The 24,729-nt window shown below is 36.6% G+C and overlaps 1 pseudogene; it reads left to right on the top strand.

Annotated features, from left to right (window-relative positions):
* Positions 1–16,396: 16,396 nt before the first annotated feature.
* Positions 16,397–16,774, top strand: LOC113833002 (annotated as a pseudogene).
* Positions 16,775–24,729: the final 7,955 nt, after the last annotated feature.

Below are 24,729 nucleotides of genomic sequence, written 5' to 3'. Positions count from 1 at the left end.
GATAAGTGACATTTTTATGATATGAAAAGATTTCTTTTATAATATTCATAGAAAAACAAGTATAATTTTAATTTTTCTTTCAATTCTCTTTTGACTCATAAATTCTACTTTTTAACATATTTTTATTAGTTCCTTGAGAATTTCATTTGTGTTTTGAGCATGTTTACCCTCCTTCCCGAAACTCTTCCAATATCTATTCCCACTTCTCTTCCAATACAACTTTGTATCCCTTTTGCTTGTTTGTTTCTCATCAAAACCAATTTGTGGTGCCCAAATATTTCTGTATGTGTGTAACCTTTCACTGTAGCATAATAAAATTGTCAGTGGCTACACCCATAGAGACGATTTAGTCTTTTTCCTCCCAGCAGCTAACAAAGGTCAATAACTACTTGGCTGGGGTGAAACATTGTGACTATCTCCCCTTTCCAAGGTTGATTTGGACTGTTCTGTGCATGCTGTCACACCTACTGTGAGTTCATATGTTCAGCTGCCCAGAAGATGGTAAGTTCAATCATTATGTATACTATTATAAATTCATTCACTCATGATTTAACTAGAGGCCAATTTACAATACAACATTAAGCATGCAATGAAACTACTGTAAGCATTTCTCAAGTGATGTCAATCATGTGGCCCTATATAGGAATTATAGCAGTGTGGAAAATGTAGGTTGCTGAAATGATATTGTGCTTATTCCTATTTGAAAACTATATGCTAGTTAACAACTATGCACTTCAGTTTATGAAGGAAAATGGAAGAAACAATTTAAGAATATCTGTGTTATTGAATAAAGTTTATTAATTGCTTAAGAATGAAGCATATTTTTTTTAAAAAAGCATAGCTTCAAAAGTAATTTATCATGTCAGTTTATTAATTTAAAAAGATTCATGATCTTATCAGCAAAACCTCCCAGAGCATGAAGAAACTAGCAGTCATTGTGCATTAACATAAACATGAGACATAATTTGGTGCTTATTGGATTTACACATTCTCAGTTGACTACATGAAACATTCAGTAAGTATGAGGTTTTAGCTTTTCTTCACATGGGCTTATCATAGGGACAGGAATGGCTTTCTTCTCCCTGTTTTGAAAGCAGTTTGATCACATCTGCTGCATTCATTCCTCTTGTGTATATGTTGATTGTGTGTAATTTTTAAATTGAGATGTACTTAAAATTAATTAACCAATTTAATGCCTACCAGTATCCAGTTATTATGGTTTGGCATTAATATAATTTTAAGTGGCTGGAATGGTTTTAACATATGAATATCTGCAATGCTAATGTATCTATGTAACCACTACAAAACAGAGATATCAAACTCCAGAAAGCTCTCTGGTGCTCTACTCCATCATCATTGGTGCCTATTTCCAGAGACAATCAATATTCTCATAGCTACTACTGACTTTTCCCTTATCATCTGTCCTTGAACTTAATATAAATTGCATACTTAATGGATGCCTTATCTCATCTATAGTACTCTTGGGCAATATATTTCTGAGATACTGTGGTTTGGACTAGTTTTCTGATTTCATTGCAGTGTAGGTATCTTCTAAGCATTCATTATTATAAAAAACTCATTTTCTTCTTGCCAAGTTCAAATTAAATATCTGCCATTATCAATTTTCTATCTATCCTTCTGTCCATATCTCTGTAATCAATCATCAAGTATCTTTTCATACAAGTTTTGGGTCAGTTTTGTTCATCATGTTCCTTGTATTGTCAGAACTATTAATATTTCACTTTCTCAAAATCCAGCACTTATTAAATGGTTCTCTTTCTCAAGTTCTTGGAACTGTTGTGAAGCATCTCCAGAATCACTAATGCAGCTGTTCTGATTTTATTTCTAATGTTGTTTTCAACACAACACAGAGAGAATAGCAATGCATTTTTAGTCAGATTGATTCAATCCTGGAGGAAAAGCCTGATGGTTTATATTGGTCTATGTGATGCCACTTGATATCTGAGAACCAGACACAGGACTTTTCTCCTTTGCAGTTCTTTTATGTAACTATTTTATAAAACTTCAATTACTCAAATTGATAAATCCAGTTAAAACTGTGTAAAGTAATCCAATTATCATTTCTACACCCTTAAGCAAAAGAATGCTTCTGAAAGCAGATCAGCAGTTTTTACTTTATCAGTGTTGTGAGACACACACAATTATCCAGACAATATTTTGTCATGGGGCATAAATAAAATTATAATAAGTACAATTAAACATACAATTTTAAATAATAAATCAAATATCTACATTTTAAGTATGCATATTTTAAGGAACACTTCCAAGTTTCAAAGATGTGGTTCAACATTTAACGTTTTATGTGAATCAATACCAGTTTCAATCTAAAACTAAATACCATGATTTGTTAGACCCCCGAAAACTCAAGTATTCGGGGTCCCAGGCCACGTTCGTGGTCACCCCAATCACCAGGCGGATTTGAGAGCTTGCTGCAAACTGCACGAGGCTTTATTGTAATTTAATGAGCTAACCCCATGTTAGCTGGGGTCTTTGACCCACCCGCCATGGCGGATGGCTAGAAAAGACAGTTTGAAGCCGCTGCGCATAGATCTTTATAGGGCAGCGTAAGGGGAGTGTCTAGGGGTATGCACAGGCTCAGGATTGGTGTGTCTCCAGGCTTGGAGGGCTTGCCCTGTGTTGATTGGTCAACTGGTTGTTATGGCCCATAGGCCCTCCCAGGGTAGTTGCTATGCTCTCTATGTCATTGCTGTGTGCTTGTCCGTAAAGCACACCCAGGGTTGTAAAGCATAGCGCCACCAGCTAACTTCTGATGGGTTCCTTGTCACGAGACAGGCATCTGACCTCTAAGTGACCAAGGCAGGTTTATGGCAAGCACGTGTTTGGCTGTTATGGTTGCCAAAAGGGAAGCTGGTCCCTTCAGATTAATAATGAAAATTGTTTCTATTGATATGTCCTGTGGTATCTTTTTATTTTTCACAGAATAAGAATGGAGTTACAGCTTTAAAAACATAATGAAAATATTTTCCAAGCTGGAAAATTAGACAGATCATTATAAAATCATATCCCTATAAAGTATTTGAATATATGTTTCTCTAAAATATGACAAGAGCTTGATGAAAACTTGCTCAGTTTTAGTAGTCTTTGGGAAAGTAAATCAAAATCACCATGAAATTGGCATAAAGCACATGGGAATGCCAGTAACAAGACACTCAAATAACAGCAGGTGTTGATAACTAATGTAGGAAAATTGCAGGCCTTGTTCATTGTTGGCAGAGATACAAAAAGATGTAGCTCTTTGGAAAAGTCTGATAGTTTCTCTATCTAATTTTGAACCTCATGTTAGTACACCAGAAATAGACTTACTGGTTATTAAAGCTTTATGTCTTACTCTTTCCATTTGGCCACATTGAATATATATCTACTCTCAGTTTTTCACTGTTATTTCCTTTTTAGAAAAAAGATTACATGCGTGGGTATTTTTCATCCTCTTTTTCATTTGCATTTAAATCTGTAACATAATCTGTCAACTTTTCTACTCTTTGTTAGACATCTCTCTCTTTTTTCCTATTTAAAAATTAATTTTAATTTCATGTTCCGACTGCAGTTTTCCCTCCCTCTGCTCCTCCCAGTGCCCTCCCACCCCCATCCACTCCTCCCTCCACATTTCTCTTCAGAAAAGGGCAGGTGTCCCATGGATTATCAACAAAGTTGTAGTAAGACTAAGAACCTCACCTTTTATTAAAACAAGGCAACCCTGTATGAAGAATAGAGTCTCAAAAGTCAGCCAAAGATATACATCTCTCTTCTCTCTTTCTTGTCAGGAGCCAAAAATTATGCCATTAGAGAATTTCTCAGGGTCCAGAGCTCCAGTTTCAGGGAATTCTAGTCTGCATTGTATTGCAGATGCTAGCTGATTTGCTGTTGAATGGCATAGCCTCAGTGGAGAATGTCCCCTAGTTTTGCATCTCTACAGAATTAAGCATTTGAATAGGCCTGCACCAGGGCAGAGAGGGCTAGGTCTACTTGAGGAGAGACTGTTTGGAGGTATCTACTGAAGAGAAGTTGAAGAGAATGGTCACTGCTGTCACCAGAAAATGGTTAGAAAGCAGTTGAGGAAAATGCTGGAATAAATGGGAAACTACAGTCTGCAGCATGGAACTGAGAGCTCTCCAAAGGTGACAAGATGCTTGTGTCTGGTCTTTAACACCATTGGGTTGCTAGGAATTTCCAAGTCCATCCTCCCCCACTCAGGCTAGACCTCGTGGCTTCTGTGGTTTGGGACTGAGACATGCTGGGCCATGACACTTTCTTTCTGCAAAAGTGTCATAAGTAATATCTAATAGATATTGTTATCCTGATACCCCAATTTGTCATGTCATGGCTTTTTTCTCATCCTATGCAAATGGGAGCTCAAAGTTCAATGACAGTATGGTTTACAGAATTCTACTGTGATAAAATGACTTAGCTACCTTAGTATTCTTTATTAGATAACTCTGAAATCAAATAATGAGCATAATATTTAAAATAAATGGCCACATGATAGGGTTGGGTTTAATTTCAATGTTGCCCTTACCTTGGCTGATCTAGGAACTGGTGCATCTCAGAATCCATATATTAGGACTATAACTCACTGAGGTCTGCGGGTCAAGTCATTTCTTGACAACAGTAAGGCATTTAGTAGTAAATGAATTACTTCAAGTTTTCCTATCCTTTCACAAATTTTATAGTTGTGAGTTTTGATTTCCTTCTAGCAGAGCCAGCACCATTATTCAAGTATTCATGAATATCAATCTATGAGTATCCCACCTAACATACTTTATAGAGAAGAAAGCAGAAGAGTTGTGGAGGAAACATGGCTATGGGATCTGTTGATGGTTCTAAGAAAGGCACCATCCAGAAGCCATTACCTTTATAAAATATTAAAATGGCCTTCTAAAGGTATAGCTTAAGTATTGGCTTAGAGAAACAAGCACACAGAGAATCTGCTTTCTGGGTATTTGTCATCTTAAAGAAATGATACTAGTTTCTTAATTATTGATGCTGTAGCAAAACATCCCAAATATAGTAACTTTAAACAAAAAATCTTTATCTTACTGTTTATGGCTCAGAAGTCAGAAACAGACCTTTGTGTTATAATCCAGGTGTTAGTGGAATGGATTCCTTCAGAAAACATAGAAAAAAAAGTCTTTTTTTAAACCCTTACTTCTGGAAGTCAGATTTCTCGGTCCATCAGTCCACATCTCTTTATTCAAGGCTAGTCATGTTTGGTCAGTTTTTTTATACTGCTATCTTTGGACTCTGGGTTCTGTTCCATATTCACGTTAGAGAGATTCAACACCATCACAATGATTATACAGATTTATAAAATTCTCCCTGCCTGTGGATACCTCTTTGTTGAATGAATGCTTTGTTTATTCCAAAATCATTTTCCACATGGTTCTCTACCCTAGGAAACTAGCTTGAGTATGCTTTGTCAATGACTTTCTTCTAGCTGGGCCAGGTCAGGAAAAGTGCAAAAAGGGGGTTGGAAGATTTGATATCTATGGGTTATTTTCCTCCAAAAGGTCTTAATTGCTATTGGATATTTACATAGTCTTGGAACTGGAGTTTCCATTATCTCAAATCAGTCCTTAACATGTGAGTGCTTGCCTGTGAGTGCCAATAACTATTCCCTCTTCTGGTATTTTTTGGTCTATAGCTAGAAACAGCCCTCAACAACAGCTTGAGGGTTCTACATTACCTGGGTAGTGCTCTGCACACTCATAACCTTTAAAAAGTCTTAACTGAATTGAGTGATCCTTGTACTCTGATGAAAGAAAAATATGTTTATCAACTTGTTTCTTTAAGAAATTCCTAATGAGTTTAAGTGTTATTTCCCTACCTCCTTGTCTCTCCATTTCTCAACAAGCTGAAACTTAAATACCCCAAACACAATTCCCCCCACTTGCATTGCCTCTTTTGAGGCTGCCTGGCTTTTCTGGCAGCAGAAATAGACTAATGGGATCTCAATTGTTGGGAAACAAGATTATCCATTTGCCTCCTATGTTCTTAGCACACTCAGTTATGGGAACTGAAAGGGAGCTATGAAGGTACTCTCACTTTGGACCTTTCCTTCTTGCTCATCAATGTAGAGTAACTTCCCATCCAAGATATAGAAATTATAGAAATAGACAGGGGTCCTGTGGGCCAAAGCAAGATGTTTTCTCAATGAAAGACACCCACAATTCCAAGCAGATAGAAGCTATGCCTACTACTTCTTCTGGGCCTCTCATTCCTCTAAACCAACAAGAAGAGATTTTCTTGTAATTATTGGTCTCCCCACTAGAAAGGCCAACTGAACAAGGAGTGTGTTGCAAGAAGGTACTAAATATACTGGGAGCTTCCTAGTTTGGACCAATGGGATTCTGGGAAAGCAGGCTTTCCAATTCTACAGGAATGTGTTTGGTCACTGGCAGTCAGATTTGGAAGCCTAGGGCTTCCACTTAACTACCGAAATAGAGGCATAGCAGTTGTACGATACACAGCTAATCTTTGAGACTTCTGTGTAAAAACAGCGATTGTGATAGGTATTCTTTAGACTGAACTGACATGGTGTGGGGCTTTCTGGGTATTTGAAAGACAATATACCCGTTACCTGGGCCACAGGAGTGCATGTTGAAAATTCAAAGTTTGGATTGTGTGGCACTTTGTGTGGCTGTGTGTCCCTTTGGGTTTACTGTGTTTTATCTTCTGGGGAAAGACTTTACTGATCATTTTAGCAATTCTCTGACATCTATTTCATTTGGGATAAAAAACAACCCCCAGTTGCCAATAAGCAGGAAGGAAAGCAGATGCTTAGCACACCAGTATTTTCCCATAAGGATTTCTTCCCGTGAAGGTTGTGACCTTCTCATTTTTTAAATTAGTTTCTTTAATAAACATCCTTGGTTAAATTTAACCACCACTAGACCTATTTTCCTTCAAGTTCCCTGATTTATACACTACCTATGATGTATCTTCTTCTGTATGCCTAATTCCAAACTGACTTATCTATATAGTTTCTACTGTACTAGTTTAAAATGGAATCATATGGGAAAACATTTCTATTTATACAAAGTCATCTGCAGCTTAAAACACTCAGAATTTATTGTTAGCTCAAGAAAAAAGGAATACATTTTGACCTAAATGAGGTCTGCAATTAACACAAGGTAACTTCATTCTGTGAAAACTGAGTTAGTTTTCAGAGGTCTGTGTGGTAATTTAAACTCTATTAGACCAATAGGTAAGAAATTTAAATAAGTTCTTCTCTCTATTTTCCCTGTTCTGATAATTCTCAGATAAAAAATCATGTGTGTAACTAGTATGTCTTTGCTGCATAGGTTCAATATGCTATTATTCTTGCTGTTTCTGTTACACATTCTCAAATATAAAATCAGAACCAAATTCTAATTTTAGTAATACATGATATTCCCTTTTGAGCATATCATTTTATTGTTTTTTTTCTGATTTACAACAGAGTAAAGGACCTACTTCCCTTCAATTAAAATAGACTATCAATACTTATTAAGTGAAGTTCAGGCTAAAACATACTTTAAATCTCACATAGGGAATTCAAGACTTTGTGTAATTTCACAAAACCTAAACTGAATTTCAAGGGATAGGAAAGTACATTCAATGGGAGAGTGACAGTTTTTTTTTACTTCAATTTTTACTTGAAATTTTTATTACATATTTGTTTGTTTGCTTGTTTGTATGTGCACCTCTGTATGCATACCTGAGAGTAACTTGTGAGGGTATTTGCTCCTTTAACCTGAGGTGTGTGTGTTGGTAGTGTTGGTAACAACGTCTTTTACAATTGTTCCATCTCCCTGGCCCATGGTAACAATATTAACACTTGTTATAAAATCACTTTAATGACAAATATAAGTAAATATTCTAGTATAACTGTGGATAACAAATGATTGATGGTCCAGCTATTGAAATTAATGGTCACAATACTTTAGAGCACAGTGATCAATCAAGATTTTTTTATATTGTTTGTTTTTATTTATTTTGGAAGCACTCTTATTTACATATCAGTTCCCCCATTCCCTCACCCTCCCATCCTCCCATGCTCCCCACCGATCCCCCCAACCCACCCCTTACCCGCTTCACAGGGATAGTGAGGCCCTTCATGGGGATCATCAAAGTCCTTCCTGTATCTGGGCTGCAATGGTATCCCTCCATAGGGAATGGGCTCCCAAAGTCCATTTGTACTTTAGGGATAAACACTAACTCCACTGTTAGAGGATCCATAGACGGCTGTAGTTTTTTTTTTTTTTAATCTCCTTCATTCTCATAAATTTTCATAGCTTGCTACTTTTTAGAGGTCTAAATGTTTCAAGCATATTATATAGTCCATTGGCTCATAAAGGGAAAGTATCTATTTGAGATACTAGTATATGCCTCAATTAGATGAGTGTGTATGTATAGACACTAATACAAGCATTGATCAATTCCTGTTTATTTATAGAATTCATGGATTTCTTTTCTGTATGAATTGTTTAATGGTTTTTCTTTACTACCTTTGTATTAGAAAGATGAACTGTTAGACAAATCATGGGAAATATCTAAAATTAACAAATAATGCAATTATCTGCTTTTATTTTATTTTAATTAATAAATATCATAAAGAAACAAAAATCAAAGAAACAAGCTGCATGCCTCAGCTGCATTCATTCCAATAAAAGAAGTAAAGAGCAACAATCTTTCCTTGATTTCTCAGGTCAGTCTGAATTTACATACTTTTCACTACATTTTTTAATATAATATTTAATTGCAATCAGTTAAAAATGACTATTTTAACCCAACAATATTTTTATTATGTCCCAGGTAAACCATGAGGGTGTGCTGGCATTGTGAGTTCCAGCAAAGGGGTGGCTAGGTTTGGGATATGTTTGGTTTGGATTAAGAGATGCGTTTGTGAAGGTCAGTCTTACTCCCCTGCCCTATTCCTGTTCCATCACTGCTAGCTGTGCTTTTGTAAATGTGATTCTCCCACTGTTCCTGATGACACTTTACCAACTGAAGAGATGGAGTTGCAGGCAAGAGGAGTTATTATAAAATGGACATTTTTTATTACCTCAGAAAACAGCAGTGTGTGCTAAATAGTGACTAGAAAAAATATTAAAAAAAAAAAAAACAACAAAGATCTGAAGTCCATAGACTGGAAGTAATCTATGACACCATAAATTTAATTGCATGAGTATATAGCATTCACAGGCATTTCTATGGACAGACAAAAAGATCATAGGTAGATAGACAGACCAGACAGGCAGAAAGAAAGACAGGACTTGATGAAAATTGATGAGTTCCAGTTGTTTTTGCCAATATGCCAATACTACAGAGCATTAAATATGAAATCATTGATCTGTAAAACTCCTAAGCTGCTTTCTTTAGTAAGTGAGCTTTTCATGCTCTCCCCTTAAATGATTCATCAGTTTGACTTGCCACCTTTACTGAGCAGAAAAGTTCAAATGATATATCCTCATTTGCTCCTTGTTATCATCAGGGTCCCCTTCACCATGCAAGAACCTCCAGGATCATGAACTTTAGCTTCATTTTCTAAGTACACCATAGGTGTATTAAGACATGTGTGACCAAGGAGAGCACCTGTAAGAGAGTTTAAGTCTATAGTCTAAATGGGATCTTCCTTCCCTGCCAAAACTTACAGAAGAAAAATCAACCAAATTTAATCTCACTTCCTCTCTGCACTGCTCCTGTAACTCCCTGGCCACATATAAACTGCTTTATTGCTATGCTGTTTTCTGTTAACAATAAAAGGAGTTAAAGAATAGCAACATCAGAGGAAATAGACTTGTTGCCAGTGCATGACAGTGTGCTTTGTTACTGGATCAAACTGGAAGTGAAACAGCCTGGTAATTTTTTCTTTCTTCATAGAGCTGGTTTTTCAGGCCCCAGGTCCTACTCCTTCCTCCCCAGGAACAATAAACCTCTTAGCTAGACTTTGAAAATGAAAATTTGAAAGTAGAGATAGCTAAATGGTGGCATTTAGTTTTGCAATTTGCAAAATAATAACCACAATATGTAAACTTGTGTCTTTCAGAAGTTTTTTTATTCATATCCCTTATTTTTAACCTTTTCTTAAAGAAGAAACCACAGATAAGGATTTTGATACTGATACTCTTTTTTTTTTTTTTTTTGTATTTAAAAAGGGAAAAGTTCTGTGTCAGCCACTGTAAGGATAATGAGACAATTGAGTTCCTGTGATAAAGGGATTCTTTTGTCCAAACTTAAAAACGAGATCATATTGCATAGGTGACAGCCAGCTTACACAGTTCTCATTTTACCCATAGAACAACTCTGGTTATTTGGGTTTCTAAAAGTAAAATGATAGTAACTTTTTAGTTTACCTTTTTTTCCTTGATAGAAAGAAAATAAAAAGCTTAGATTATTTTCTATCACTGCAACTGTTTTAATTTTATCCTTTTCACATTTCATATGTTTTATTTATCAAGGCAAAAACAATAGTTTCTTTTTTTTCCAGCCAAAATTCTGAAGGGAGGGCTACTAAACTTTCTTAAAGATGTCACCATCTGATGAAGCTTCCAGGCTGCTGTTATTCTCCCATCATCTTTGCTGCTGGTATATACCTCCATTCCCCTTCTACTTTTCTGACTATCATGCTAATGATATACACAGAAATAAGAAGAGTGAAGATGGTGAAAGACAAAAGCCTTTTTCCTTCAAAAGATCAGCCTATTCATTCAAAAAATAAAGCTTCCTACATGATATTTCACATTCTCCAGGCCAAACTGCAGCCCAATATAGTGTTTGATATCGATAATTAATTTTCTCCTAAAGTCTAAACACCAAGACTTGGTACTCAGTGAGGTGAGTCAAGTGGACAGTCTGTAGTTTATTCAAAATGATCTCACCTTCTGCTTCCATTCAATTCTTAGCTCCTAACAAGAGTTCAAAACAATTGGGCTACCTGAGCATCTTGGACTTGGTCAAAACATTTTCTGTTTTCTTTGTTGCCTTGTCAAGGTAGCATGAAGCTCACAAACACCCGAGCACCATAATCTAAAGAAGATACAGAAGAGATGAATAATCAGAAGTTGGCTTCCAGGACTTAAGAGTAGATAATACAAAAGAGATTTGCAGATACTTATGAATAAAATTGGCTAAAAGAGTTTATACTCACATGAAATTCCTTAAGTGTGAATGCTTCCATTAGAGTTAAAGCTTTCATTTTGGCTAACTATACTTTGATATACTATATTTTAAAAAGGCTGCACAGTATTTATATACCATGGGCACCAAATAAAGTTATTAACTCTGGACATATAATGACAGAATTTCTCCAGGATTCAGACAATGAGACATTTTCTTTGCAAAAACATGAGACAGAAAATAAACTCAAAATATAGAGTAAATTTTCATATGAATTATTTAACTTTTCCAGAAAGTAAAGTCTATTTTAAGTTGAAATTCTATTGCTGGACACTTCTTAAAAAATATTTTGTTGCCGGGTGTTGGTGGCGCACGCCTTTAATCCCAGCACTCAGGAGGCAGAGGCAGGCGGATTTCTGTGAATTCGAGGCCAGCCTGGTCTCCAGAGCGAGTGCCAGGATAGGCTCCAAAGCTACACAGAGAAACCCTGTCTCCAAAAACCCCAAAAAAAGTATTTTGTCAACACATCTAAAGGAATACAAAAAGAGGAGGTGAAACAAATTCAGTAGATTCTCACCCAGGAAACTAGCTCTATTAGAGCTAAGGAAATCAGGTAAGAGATGTGTTAGGTTTCTGAGACAGGAGGCAGAAAGAGACCAGAATGTGACCTCAACAGATGGGACTGTGTTTATTAGCACACATAGTGAGGGGCAGCCTCTGTCCTGTGGGAAATCGAATGGTCTACCAAGGGAAAAAGTGGATTTTGACCTTTTATAGGAGTGGGATGAGGGTCTTAAGAATGGGGAAATAGTTGTAATCAATGGAAATGCATGCAAACTTCAACATCAGGCAGGGTAATCTGGCATAAGATTACATCTTCTGGGCATTAAACAAGATAATAAGGGTTACTATGACTGAAAATGTGCTGAGCTGATAAAACATAAAACTTAATTGTGGAAGTTTTAGTCCACTACTCTGGCAATAGACAGCCCACAGTAATGTGGGGGTTATTATACTGCAGTGTATGGCTTTAGGGTGTCACACAACTTGATGGCACTTCTGGCCACAAGTGTGATGCACAGCAGAGAGGCTCCATCATCCATTCTAACTATCCTTGGTTATGAGAAAAAGCACACAATGCCAGATCATAACGTGGTAACTACTGGTGTGGGATCTGTGCCTTCCTTAGCCCCAGGGACAGTTTTATAGGAACTACAGGTGTATGTTTGAGGTACTTCCTTGATTCTTTCTGTAAAATAGGGCAACAGTGTTTTGGGATTAAACCTGTACTTCATTGGCCTCTAACACTAACATCAGACTCCCAAAAACCTGAACCTGCATACCATCCAGTACTGACATAATGGAATTCAGGGGGGAAAAAGGCAATTTCCAGAAATGCAGATATAAAATAGTCACACTATGAAGACTGTGAAACACAATTAATCCTTAAATGACAATGTAATACATTACCTGGAACCAGTAACTCATTCTAGAAGTACCTGCACTGCATCTACATTGCTAATGGCTATAGATACTGAGAATGTGGTACTAAGCAGTAAGGATAGGATGTTTGCCTTAATTTAAACCTGGCAGCCTAGAAAGGATGAAATGTTTATTCAGAGATTAGTTTAAGACACAATGGGTAAGAAAAATTAGTGGTCCCAATAAAGAATGTAGCATGGAATGTCAGTCTCTATGTTCGGAAGGCTGATGTACAGTGATTGATATGAGTAGGTGTTTTGATCAGTGGATGAATTGTTGGCATTATGGAAGTTGGAAAATGAAAATGGATTTATATTAATCAAAAGTAGTGACATTTAAAGACTATGATAATTTGAACATTTGAACTGTCAGTGAAAAATTTAATGATTGTCAAAAGCATCCACTGGTTGAAATGTTTTAGAGAAAATCAAATGAATCTGGTATCTTTTTATCTTATATTTGGTCTCCAGTGTGATGATAGCTAATTGCTGGAAGATGACTATGTATGAAAAAGGACATTGTTTTGTTTGTTCTTTGTGCAAAATGTGCCTGGAGACCTTGAAGAGACAGGGTCGTAATGTTTTGATGTGCAGAATGGTTTGTGTAAATCATTTTGTGCCTACAAATGACCGTATGTTTAATAATGTCTAGCATGTAACAACATTGGTTCTAAATAATTCTCAATTCTGATATAGCAGCAAAACTCTGAAGATGAAGACAGGCTATGGGGGAGGAACATTCTATCTGAAGCATTTTGACAGCTGCTATAATTGGCACATATAAAAAATAAAAACTAAAAAAAATAAAAACTAAAAGACTGAAAGTTGTACATGACTAAACTGGGACAGATTGTTACTAAACCATCTTGTGCCCTGTGGAATTTATCTTCTTGGAAAACAAATTGACAGCACATCAATAAATGCTACTACAAACAAATTTGCATTATTGTATACTCCACAAATACTTCTGAAGAGATCATGATTGACCTAAGATCTGAATAGAATATACTGTAATAAGTTAAGCCAAACAACCAAAAATGTAGATGCAGTAAGGGTTTTGTTGACTCTCAGGATCTGGAAGAGCCTTCATTTTAAAGCACACATAAACCAATTTGAGGAAACTAAGAGCCTGCTAGCCTTGAAACATGGCTGTGTCATGAAAGGAAATAAACAGTCCTAGCTCCAAAAGAAGAATTACATCATCTTATGTAACCCAGGGAGAGACAGTGGACACTTTATCTGACTTTGTAGATTTTGATGCCAATGTTTGCAGATGATGGGGAATGTACTGTATATGTTTATCTTATTGATTGTTAAATAAAATACTGTTTGGCCAATGAGACAGGAAGTTAGACAGGACTAGGAGTCAAAGAGGATTCTGAGAAATGTAGTAGAGAAGTGATGATCCAGGCAGGAAGTGACATAGCAAGGAGACTCATATTTAAGCAAAGGAGAAACAGGAAGGGCCCTCTTTTCCTCTCTGCTCCTGCTCCAGCGGCACAATGTGAGCCAATAAGGCATCCAATAAGATAAGTCTTATAAGATATATAGATTTATGATAATTAAGACTGAGCTAACAGATAAGAAATCCTAGTCATTGGCCAAGCAGCTTTGAACCTAATACAAGTTTCTGTGTATTAATTTGGGCCTAACTCGGGTGGGCGGCTGGCGTAAAGCACACATGTGGCGGTGGGGCTCAGGCGGCTTTTGGCAGAAAGATTTATCGTAACATTGCAGATGTAAATATTTCTGTAAAAGAGCTTTTATGAAGCAAAATTAATGTATTAACATTATAACTTATGTTATTCCTGGGTGTATAGTTGAATCAATGTTAGTATATTCACCAAGTTGTGACTGTCCACTTAATGGTTGCCCTTGAAGGAAGTCACCTAACCATTAGCATTCTCCTGCTATCTCTCTCACCAACTTGCTGTTTGCTAGTGCCAAGCAAGTGCTGATTTATCTTCTTCAGTAGGCTTTGCCTACTTTAGACATTTATTAGAAATGGATTCTATGCTATGAACACTTGTATATTGTCTCATTTAGCATGAAACTTTCAAGGCTTATCCTTGTGTAACATTTAACAGTACTTCATTTCCTTGCACACATTATTCTGCTGTATGGAAAAATCATACACTACTTACTTATGCATTGGGTAGTTGACCTTCAGTCATTTCGGCTTTTGCCTACGCTCAATCATATGTTGCTATAAGCATCTGTGTACTTATTTGTGTGTGTGTGTGTGTGTGTGTGTGTGTGAGCAAGGGCTTGTTTATTCTGAGCATTTATCTAGGAACCAAATCGCTAAGTCACGCTGTACTTCAGTGTCTCATATTTGATAAACTGGAAGACTGATTTCCAAAGCCGATTAAACAGTCCTTGTTCTGAAAGTAACATCTTGGATTTTTGATTTGCACCTTAACACTTCTACAGCCAAAGTTCCTATTCCCCACTGCAGTAGTTTCAGTGATGAGATATTTGGGAAATTCCTAAATCATGAAGGCTTTGATTTCATGGATGGATCACTTAGCTCAATGTGTTTGGAGGAAATTTTTTTCTGACTTTGCTTCCCTGTTGCAATAAAGTAAGCAGCATTTAATCATCAAATACAACTCAATGTAACATTCTATCTTGTCAAGACTCCTAAAATCAGTGAGCTACATGACTGTGGCTTTAAACTTTTGAAACCATGAGTCAAAAAATACATTTTCTTCTAAGATGCTCATCTCAGTTGTTTTGTCACAGCAACACAAAGCTGACTAACACAGAGAGAATCCAGTTTTCTACAAAGCAAATATTTAACATTAATTTTAAATGTAAATAGATAGTTTTGAGGATATAATATTGGTTTATATTCCCTGCATTTGTATTTTAGTAATCTTAGCTCCTATTTCATTATGAGTCCCTGAGATAAACAAATCAGCAAACCTTCCACTGCATCTACAAATACTGTGTACTCATTGTCTTCCATCTGCCTAAGTTACAATTTCATGGTTCACTATTGCTGAAAGTAATCAAATTTTGAAATGTGGTAGATGGAACAATTGTTTCCAAAGATAACCCAGGCCTAATCCATGTGTCTTAGAATTTATGTAGCAATGTAGACTTTCTGATATGATTAAACTAAGAGTCTTGTTTTGAAAAGACCATCCTAGATAATTCTGATGAGTCCTTAATACAAATCTAAGACAGAAGGCAATACAGGTTCTGAAGCAAGAAGCTGCCCTGCTGGCTTTGAAAGTGGAGAACGGGAATGTGGACAACATAATAACAGCAAAAATTCTTTATAGGGTGATGGTAGAAAAAAAAAAAAAAAAACAGTAGACAGTTTCCTAGCAACTGGAAGACAACCACCATGGTTATTGCAAAGTGCAACTAATTTCATGCTTCGACATCAAGTACTATAAGAGAATAAAGCGCTTCAGTTTAAGTCAACAAATTTGTGGCTATTGTTGCAACAGCTAAAGAAACTACCCTTGATCCAGCTAGCCATTGAGGAAGCGTGACAAGTAGAAAATGAGGTAAGAAGCCATGAGCCACGTAGAAAAGCATAGTTAGAATCTCACTATGTAGCCTGTACTGGCCCTAAACTTCACAGTGCTCCTGCTCAGGAGTGCTATATGCCACCACATACCCTGCCTACCTTTGAGTCTGGTTCTGCCAGAGCTAAGGAGGAGTTCCAGATGGAGGGATCATCATGCACAGAGAAGAGCTTGAACTCAAGAAACCAAGAAGCTGGGGTGGCCAAGGAGCTGGGGGAGAAATTTGAAACATGAAATTTGGACACAAACTTGGACATGAAATCAGGGATGACCCTGGAGATTAAAGGCAAGATCCACAAGGATTTTAACAGCTTCACCATTAACCCGGGCCAGGTGCAAGAGAAGCTGAACCTACATTTTAACCCTTGCTTCAACGAATCCACCCTTGTCTGCAACACTCCAGATGGCAGCAGCTGGGGACAAGAGCAACGATAGAGTCACATGTGCTTCAGTCCAGGATCAGAGGTCAAGTTCACCGTGGCCTTCCATAACAATGAGTTCAAGGTGACACTACCTGCCGGGCGCACGGTGACCTTCCCCAACAGGCTGGGCCACAACCACCTGCGCTACCTAGGCATGGATGGGCTCCACATCTCCTCCTTCAAGTTTGAGTGAGCAAGCAGCTCTTCAGCTCACAAACCCGTTCCAGCCCCACTGCAAGTCCCATCAGAACCGTAGCCTTTAGGTCCTGCACTTCCCAGGATTCACTCACAGCTTCTGCCCTTCTTCTGACTAACTCCAAGGTCAAGAGCAAATAAAAGAATCCACATTTATTATTTCTACATAAAAAAAGAAATTACTCTTTGAGACAGTACATGTGTATGTAAATAGACTTCTTAGGAGAATAATTATTTTTATTTATTTCATTTGTTTCATGTGATTTTTGTTTTGTTATGATATATATATATATATATATATATATATATATATATATATATATCATATGCACCTGCCATCCAGGGAGGTCAAATAAGGTGTTAGATCCCTTAGAACAGGAAGTAAAGATAATTGCCAGCCATCATACAGGTTCTGGAATCTGAACCTAGATCTTTTAAAAGAACTGCCAAGTGTTCTTAACTACTGAGCTGTCTCTGTCCCCAAGATAATTATTTTTAAAAGCAGGATTTTATGCAGTTCAGTTCGGCCTAGAACCCATTGTACTGTCAAGGATGACCTTGACCACCTCATCTTCCTGCTCAGGTTATGCAGTTCTGGTTCTGGGAGTTGGACTTATGGCCTCATGCATACCAGGCAATCAGTCTACCAGTTGAGCTGCAGCACCAGCTTAGGAACAGTAATTCTAATTCAAAGGGGAATCTCACTCATCAAACAGGTAATAGAGACAAGTTTTATGTTTTATAAAATCATACATTTGACATGGCAGTTAAATCTTAACTTCTATAAATAGGAAATTACACAAGGAAGTTTAGATTCTGAAGGAATGATGTTCAGGACTCTATGGAACAGAGTATACATTTTTTCACCAACTCAGGGTGTAGGTAAGAATGCTAATTTATTGTCAAATGTTTTCAGCAAACAGCCGATGATTTCAGGAGGCATGCTTTTGATCTTCCTTTATTTCCAGTTTAAGTATATATTTTCCATTGGTTTCTAAATTCAGGCTTTAACATCAGAAAGTCATCAAAGTGTGCTAGCTAGCAAAACGTACATATTCATCTAGTTACTACTATTAACATTGAAGTCAAGGAATCTGTTAATGATATTTGTATATCATCAAGAGCTGAGATTCTGAAGTCAGGCTATGTGGATCTGGATCCTTGTAGACACCTGTTTGGTGCATGGAGAAGTCATTTGTCATTTCTGTGTTTCTTTTCCTTCTTTCATAAATTGTTATTACTCAATGAACCAATGTGTTTGGACAATGTAACTATTGACTGTGTAAAAGCAAGCTCAACAGATCATGCATAACCTCAGAGACTCAGTAATATTAATGCTTCATAGTATCTTAAGGAGAATTGCATTAGATTTCTATATTTTTACCCTATCTGAGTTACACACACTCAGTTTGTGGGGATGCATTTTTGTTTATCTGAGGACACAGTGAACCTGTATAAACTGATACTGTATTTCTGTCTGCCAGCCTACTGTACCTCTTCTTTTCAAAACATTTTTGCTAAAAACATACAACAACATTCGACTTCCACAAATTAAGGCAAAACCTTACTACTTGCCCATTTATTCAACCCACTGAAACAGGTTGATTGTAAAGACTTCTGCAATCTGCATACCTCCCTAGGGGCAGAGCCTGGAAATATTTTTTGTGTTCATGCTAATTCCTTCACTGAGAGAAACCAGACTTGTTTGTGATGACAGCTCTCATGTAAACACCCGAGAGAGCCCAGTTTATAAAATGCTAGCTCCAAATCTAGATCAGATACAGGGGGATATACAGCATGTGATCGAATTCTCAGAACTGGATGGAAAGGAAGAAGAAAATTCAGTAATGTACTAAATTTTATGTGTGAGTGAATAGACAATGGCAAGCAATTTGTTCCAAACAAACTTTATTTGTAACACTTCTTCAATTAGGTTTTCAATTTCATATATGTTCAAGGCAGTGTAAAAGTGTCATTGCCACAAAATGCCCTGATATGGGTATTTTTAACCTAATTTTGTACTTGAAGGAGGATAGACTAAAAACCAAGCACAAACTGATCCAGACCCACTGAATGTGAGTGTCATTGGAAATCTATGGGACCTCTTGTAGTGGATCAGTACTTATCCCTAGCATGGGAATGGGCTTTAGGAGCCCATCCCACATGGAGGGATACTCCCTGAGCCTGGACACACAGGGGTGGGCCTACGCCCTATCCCAAAGAATAAGACAGACTTTGAAGACCCCCTATGGAAGGCCTCACCCTCCCTTGGGAGCAGAAAGGGTTTGGGATAGGTAGGGTGTTACTTGGGGGTGTGTGCAAGGGCAGAGGGGAGGGAAAGGGACCTGGGATTGACATATAAAATAATTTTCTTTCTAATTAAAATAAAAAAATTAAAAAGAATCATTATTACATCTACTGGTAATCTAGACGCCCAAACAGCAAATGGATGTGTCAACATACATTTCACCACTTTTCTAGCCTTAAAGGCATAAGTGGCTTTCAATATCTTGATGTTAAAATCAACAGCACATTATTAATCTTTGTCAACATTTTTGTTGTCTCCAATAGGATAATAGAAAGGAACACAGTAGATCAAATGGTATGTAATATTGCTAAAGGTTTTTTTAATAGCTGAAATGAAATTGCTTCCCAGAAAGAAGGCACTTGGCTCTGGTCCTAGCAGGAATGAGTGCCAAACTTGAACGCTTCTGCCACACATTCATTCTTGAATCTGGGTGTTTCCCATATTTGTTGCCCATAAATATTTATCTTATGAATTATGATTATCTTTTTAAGATAGGAGGTGTGATTTCAGAAATTGCTTTGTTAGAACCCTTCATGCATTACAACATTCTTTTCACTCCAATGAAAAGAATTCCATTGAAGAAATTTTGCCTTTAACTTTATTTATTCTGGTTTTGTTGTTTGAGGTTTCATTCATAGATGTAAAATTTTGCTCAATTTCTTCTCCATTCTCTTCCTTCTAGATAGTTTCCTTTTCTACCACTCTTCCCTTCCAACTTTCTGTGTTCTTAAAAAAACATTAAAAGTTTTAAAATCCACTTAATGCTGCAAGTGTGTGCACAAGGATAAGACCATATAAAGGAATTTAGGTTACCTACCAATAACTGTATCCTTGGAGAAATCTTAAGTACCCAGGCCAAGCAGCCATAAATTGCCAATACCAAGATAAGGGTGGGACTCACAGGTACACTGGCTCCATGTGTACAATAAGCCTGTTATGCCAGGAAAACCTATTTCATTGCAGCCATCCATTACCACTGGCTGTTACAATATTTCTCTTTCCTATTCTGCGATGATCCCTAAGCCTTAGAGGAAAAGAAATTAATATTGATATCCCACTTGGGACTGAGCACTCCACCCTCTGATTCTTTTACTGTCTACATGTTGACCAGTAGGGCATCCCTGAATTAATTCATTGATTTAAAAAAGAAGTGTCTCTGATGAAGGTTGATAAATGTACTGACCTATTTAAATAAGGACAAATATTTAGATGGCAGTTTAGTATTATGATAGTAGTAGGCTTAGCAGAATGATAGTAGTAGGCTTTTCTGCTCAGGCCTACGACCTATTCAGCCAAGGGGTTTTTGGCCAAGTTAAAGTCACCAAGCATGAGTTCTATCTTGTGAAGTGGACCTTACATTCAGTCAGAAAATTTTTGGTTACTACTATGACATTCAGGCCACTATAGCACCAGTTGGCGTATCTTGTCAGACAAGTTATTATTGTAGCTTCCAGACATCAAAGCTAGATTAGATTATTTTAAAATTTTTCTGCCCTGGTAGTATACATAGTATCTTCCAGCACCATGAAAGCTATTCAGTAATGCCAAAGCCTCCAGGTCAGTACTACTGAATTCTCCAAGTCCTGTGACTCAAATATATGCTATATTCAGTAATACTAAGATCTTATTATCAAGAACTGGGGGATAGTAGATTGATGAAAATAGCATTTGAGGACATCTATGGGAGTTCACTGAAAGAACAGCTTGAAAAAAACCTAAACCATACCTGTAACTAGATATAGATATATAGATATAGATATAGATATAGATATAGATATAGATATAGATATAGATATAGATATATATTCTCTTTGGGAGTATCCCCAATTGAACTTATTTTAAGCTTATACGTATATGATTTAAGAAATTTCTATAACAGCAAGTTTCCATACAACTATTTTAAAGGTCTTTATCATTAGTAATCTCTCCCTACAGTACCCCCACATTTAACCTTCCTTGTTCTGATATTTCCCTTCTCACCTTCCTACCACTTACAATCCATCCCCAGCTTGTGATGTTCCCTTAATAGTTTCTTGTCTTCTATGGGTATTCTGGTTCAAATACACATATCTAAAGAGACAAAGCACATATGAGAGAAACTTAAATTTTCATATCCACATATGAGAGAAAACATGCCACATTTGGTTTTTTGGGTCGAGTTAGCTCACTCAGAATGGTTATTTCCAAGTCTGCCATTTATCTTCATGTTTCATAGCTTCATTTTTATAGAGCCACATGAAATTTCTTTCTCTCTACTTACTACATCATCATTATCTATTCATCAGTTAACAGACATCTAAGCACTTTGAAATTCTTGGCTATTGTGAATAGAGTAGGATTGAACGTGGGTGAGCAAGTCCCTCTGTAGTAGGATAAAAAATCCTTTGTTTATGCCCAAGAACAGATAGTCTAATCATATGGTTAGTCTATTTTCAGTTTTTCGAGGAACATCCACACTGATTTCCATAGTGGCTATACCAGTTTACACTCCCAACAGCAGGGACTAAATGCTCCAATTCCCCACATCCATGCCAATATCTGTAGTGATTTGTTTCTTTGGTCTTTGGCATTCTGACTTAGGTGGGGGAGACAAGACCTCAAAATAGTTTTAATTTTCATTTTCCCTATGACAGGAAATATTGAACATTTTTAAATGTTTTAAATTTAAATTTCTTAGCCATTTATACTTCATTTTTTGAGAACTCTGTTTAGATCCATGCTCCAGTTTTATATAGGTTGTTTGTTTTCTTGATGTTTAATTTTTGTTTATTGTTTTTCAGTTCTATGTAGAGTCTAGAAACTAACCCTCTGTCAGAAGCACAGTTAGTAAAGCCTTTTACACATGCTTTGGGCTATTCTTCATGTGAACAATGATGCCCTTTGCTGAGCAGAGCCATTTTAGTCCTGAGGTCCAATTTCTTAGCTGTTGTTTTAATGTCTTTGCTGTCTAGGCTGTTTCCATTTCTTGTTCAATTGTGAATAGAACAGTAATAATATTGATGAGCAAATATCTCTGTAATGAGACAAAGAATTGTTTGGGTATATGCCCATGAGTGACAGTGCTTGATCATATAGTATCTTCTACCTTTTGGAGGACTCTTCCCATTACTTTTCACAGTGGTTTCAACATCAGTGCTTTTCTAACATCTGCAACTAAGTGTTATTTCCTCACTTCTGTGCCAGCAATTCTTGTCATGTTTAAAATATTGGTTTTAGCCATTCACACCAGGATATGATGGATTCTTAAGATAGTTTTAATGTGTATCTCCCAGATGGCTAAGGATGTTGAACATTTACAAAATACTTTTTCAGCTTTTTTAATTTGTTGAGAACTCTCTGATTAGTTACATGTCTTTTTATTTAAACTGGGCTGTTTGTTTTCTTGGTTTCCAGATTTTTTCTCCTTTGTATATTCTAGATTCAAATCCTCTGTCAGGCATTTAGCTGGAATTTTTCCCCAATTTTTCTCTGCTGGAAGAAGTACGTCCCTGGGAGTGCATGTTGAGAGCTTATAGCTTCCCTCACTTCTAGTTTGGTCTGTTTTGGGTTTGTGATTGAAGATATGATCTCTCAACTTCTTGCTTCAGCTTATCTTCTGCCATGCCTCTCCCTGAAATTATGGATACTCCCTGTGGAATCACAAGCCCAGATAGAACTTTCTGTAAAAAGAATTCCAATTCTGTAGGCTGATTCTTCACTCAAGTGATGTTGTCCTTTGCTGTACAGAAGCTTTTTAATTTCATGAGGACCCATTCATTAGTTGTTAACTCCTGTGCTGTTGGAGTTCTATGCATAAAGTGTCTTCCTGTGCCTAATTATTTGAAGAGGTTTCCCTACTTTCTTCTCTAACACTTTCAAGATATCAGATCTTATGTTGAAGTCCTGGACCCATTTATAGTTGAGTTTTGTGAGGGGCGGCATGAGAATCTAGTTTCATCCTTTGTACAGTATCCTTTTTCCCTAGCACCATTTAGGGAAGATTCTGTCTTTTCTTCAGTGCATATTACTGGCATATTTGTAAAAATAACTGTGTGACTGTGGTAGTTTGAGTTCATATCTACATCATCAACAACTGTAAGAATTAATATTGTGAAAATGGCCATTTTGTCAAAGAAATCCACACAATGAATGTAATCATCATAAAAATTCCAACATAATTGTTCAAAGAATTTGAACAAAAATTATAAATTTCATAAGGAAGCACAAAAGACCAAGTATAGCTAAACAACCTGTAACTGGAAATACCAGTGTTGGTTTCACCATCTCTGATTTCAAATTATACTATCGAGCTATAGTAATCAAAGGAGAATGGTACTGACAAACATAAAGACACATTGATCAGTGGGATAGAATTGAGGTTTAATTATTTGCAACTGTAGTTATGCTCATAATTAATTTTTTTCATTATGACTTCTTTGAATTTTTCTCTATTTCCTGGATATCTCTACCTCTTTCACTTTACCTCAGCCCCTGCCACACACATATTATTCTTTTACAGTTAGATACAAAGTAAATATATCATTTATTTTCAACAGGACTAAAATTTTACTCTATCTCTTAGTAGAACTTTTAAGCCTGTGGTACAGATATAATGTTTTCTTTATTACTTTTCTTTATTAGAGATTTATAGTTCCTTGATCTTTATCCTTATTTGATATACACCATTTAATGGTAGACTGATGGTTGTACAAAGTTAAATAACCAGATGAAATACAGTTGAGAAATCTAGGTGTTATCCAAGTTTCCTAGATCTAACTGCCATACAGTTATAATAAGCTGTCTCCATTTTATTTCTTCTCTCTGTTTAACAGGGTACAGTTTTACTATATTGATGATGATGACACAGTAAATGTTACCAACCACATCTTGTCTAGAGGTTCCACACTGCAAGAGCAAGTGTTCTACTGAGTTAAGACAATGTCTTAATTGTACTTATGTTATTTCATTGATGTAAAGCCATGTCCACTCAGTATAATTCCAGATTTTTTTAATTCTTGAAAACAGAACTCTTAATATACCAATATTTAACTTCTCAAGACTGATAAGATGCTTATTTTTTGAATTTCCTAAAATACATTGCAAGCATCCAAAACAAAGCCTCACCCCAATATTTATCCTGCAAAAAATTGATGTGCAAAGCCTTTGCCAAATTCCTACTGTCTTTCAGGATTTAGGAAGCGTGTTTCTGTAAGATTAGGAAGTTATTTGGTTATCATTTTGCTTATTCTTCCAACCCTGAAGGATGGAATGCTTTTCTATGGGGGACTGAGAATATGTGTAGTTATTTTGCCAGCCTCAAAATGATCTCAAATTATAATGAAGTTAATATTTAGGTGCTTGCTTCCTGGAAATGTGCTTAAAGTGGGTGCTCAGACTCAATGGAGTATACTCAAAATACTGAGGTTCACAATGAAACTAAAGAAAGTTGTCTCACAGATACATGGCACAGATCATGTCTGTTGGATGTCATTCTATTGCTGCACATACGCTTCATACACAAGCTTTAGAGTGAGTGTATTCATGACCTCTCTACCCCAGGATTTTTTATGTGTCTTCTTTGTTCTACTCATCAAATATAAGGAGCAGATTTGGATGGTTGTGAAATGTGGTCTACAGGTGGATCTCTGTGCGTTCGAGACCAGCCT

The sequence above is a fragment of the Cricetulus griseus genome (assembly GCF_003668045.3).
Source record: "Cricetulus griseus strain 17A/GY chromosome 1 unlocalized genomic scaffold, alternate assembly CriGri-PICRH-1.0 chr1_0, whole genome shotgun sequence".
Classification (NCBI taxonomy): Eukaryota; Metazoa; Chordata; class Mammalia; order Rodentia; family Cricetidae; genus Cricetulus; species Cricetulus griseus.
This window is presented reverse-complemented; position numbering and strand designations above follow the sequence as displayed.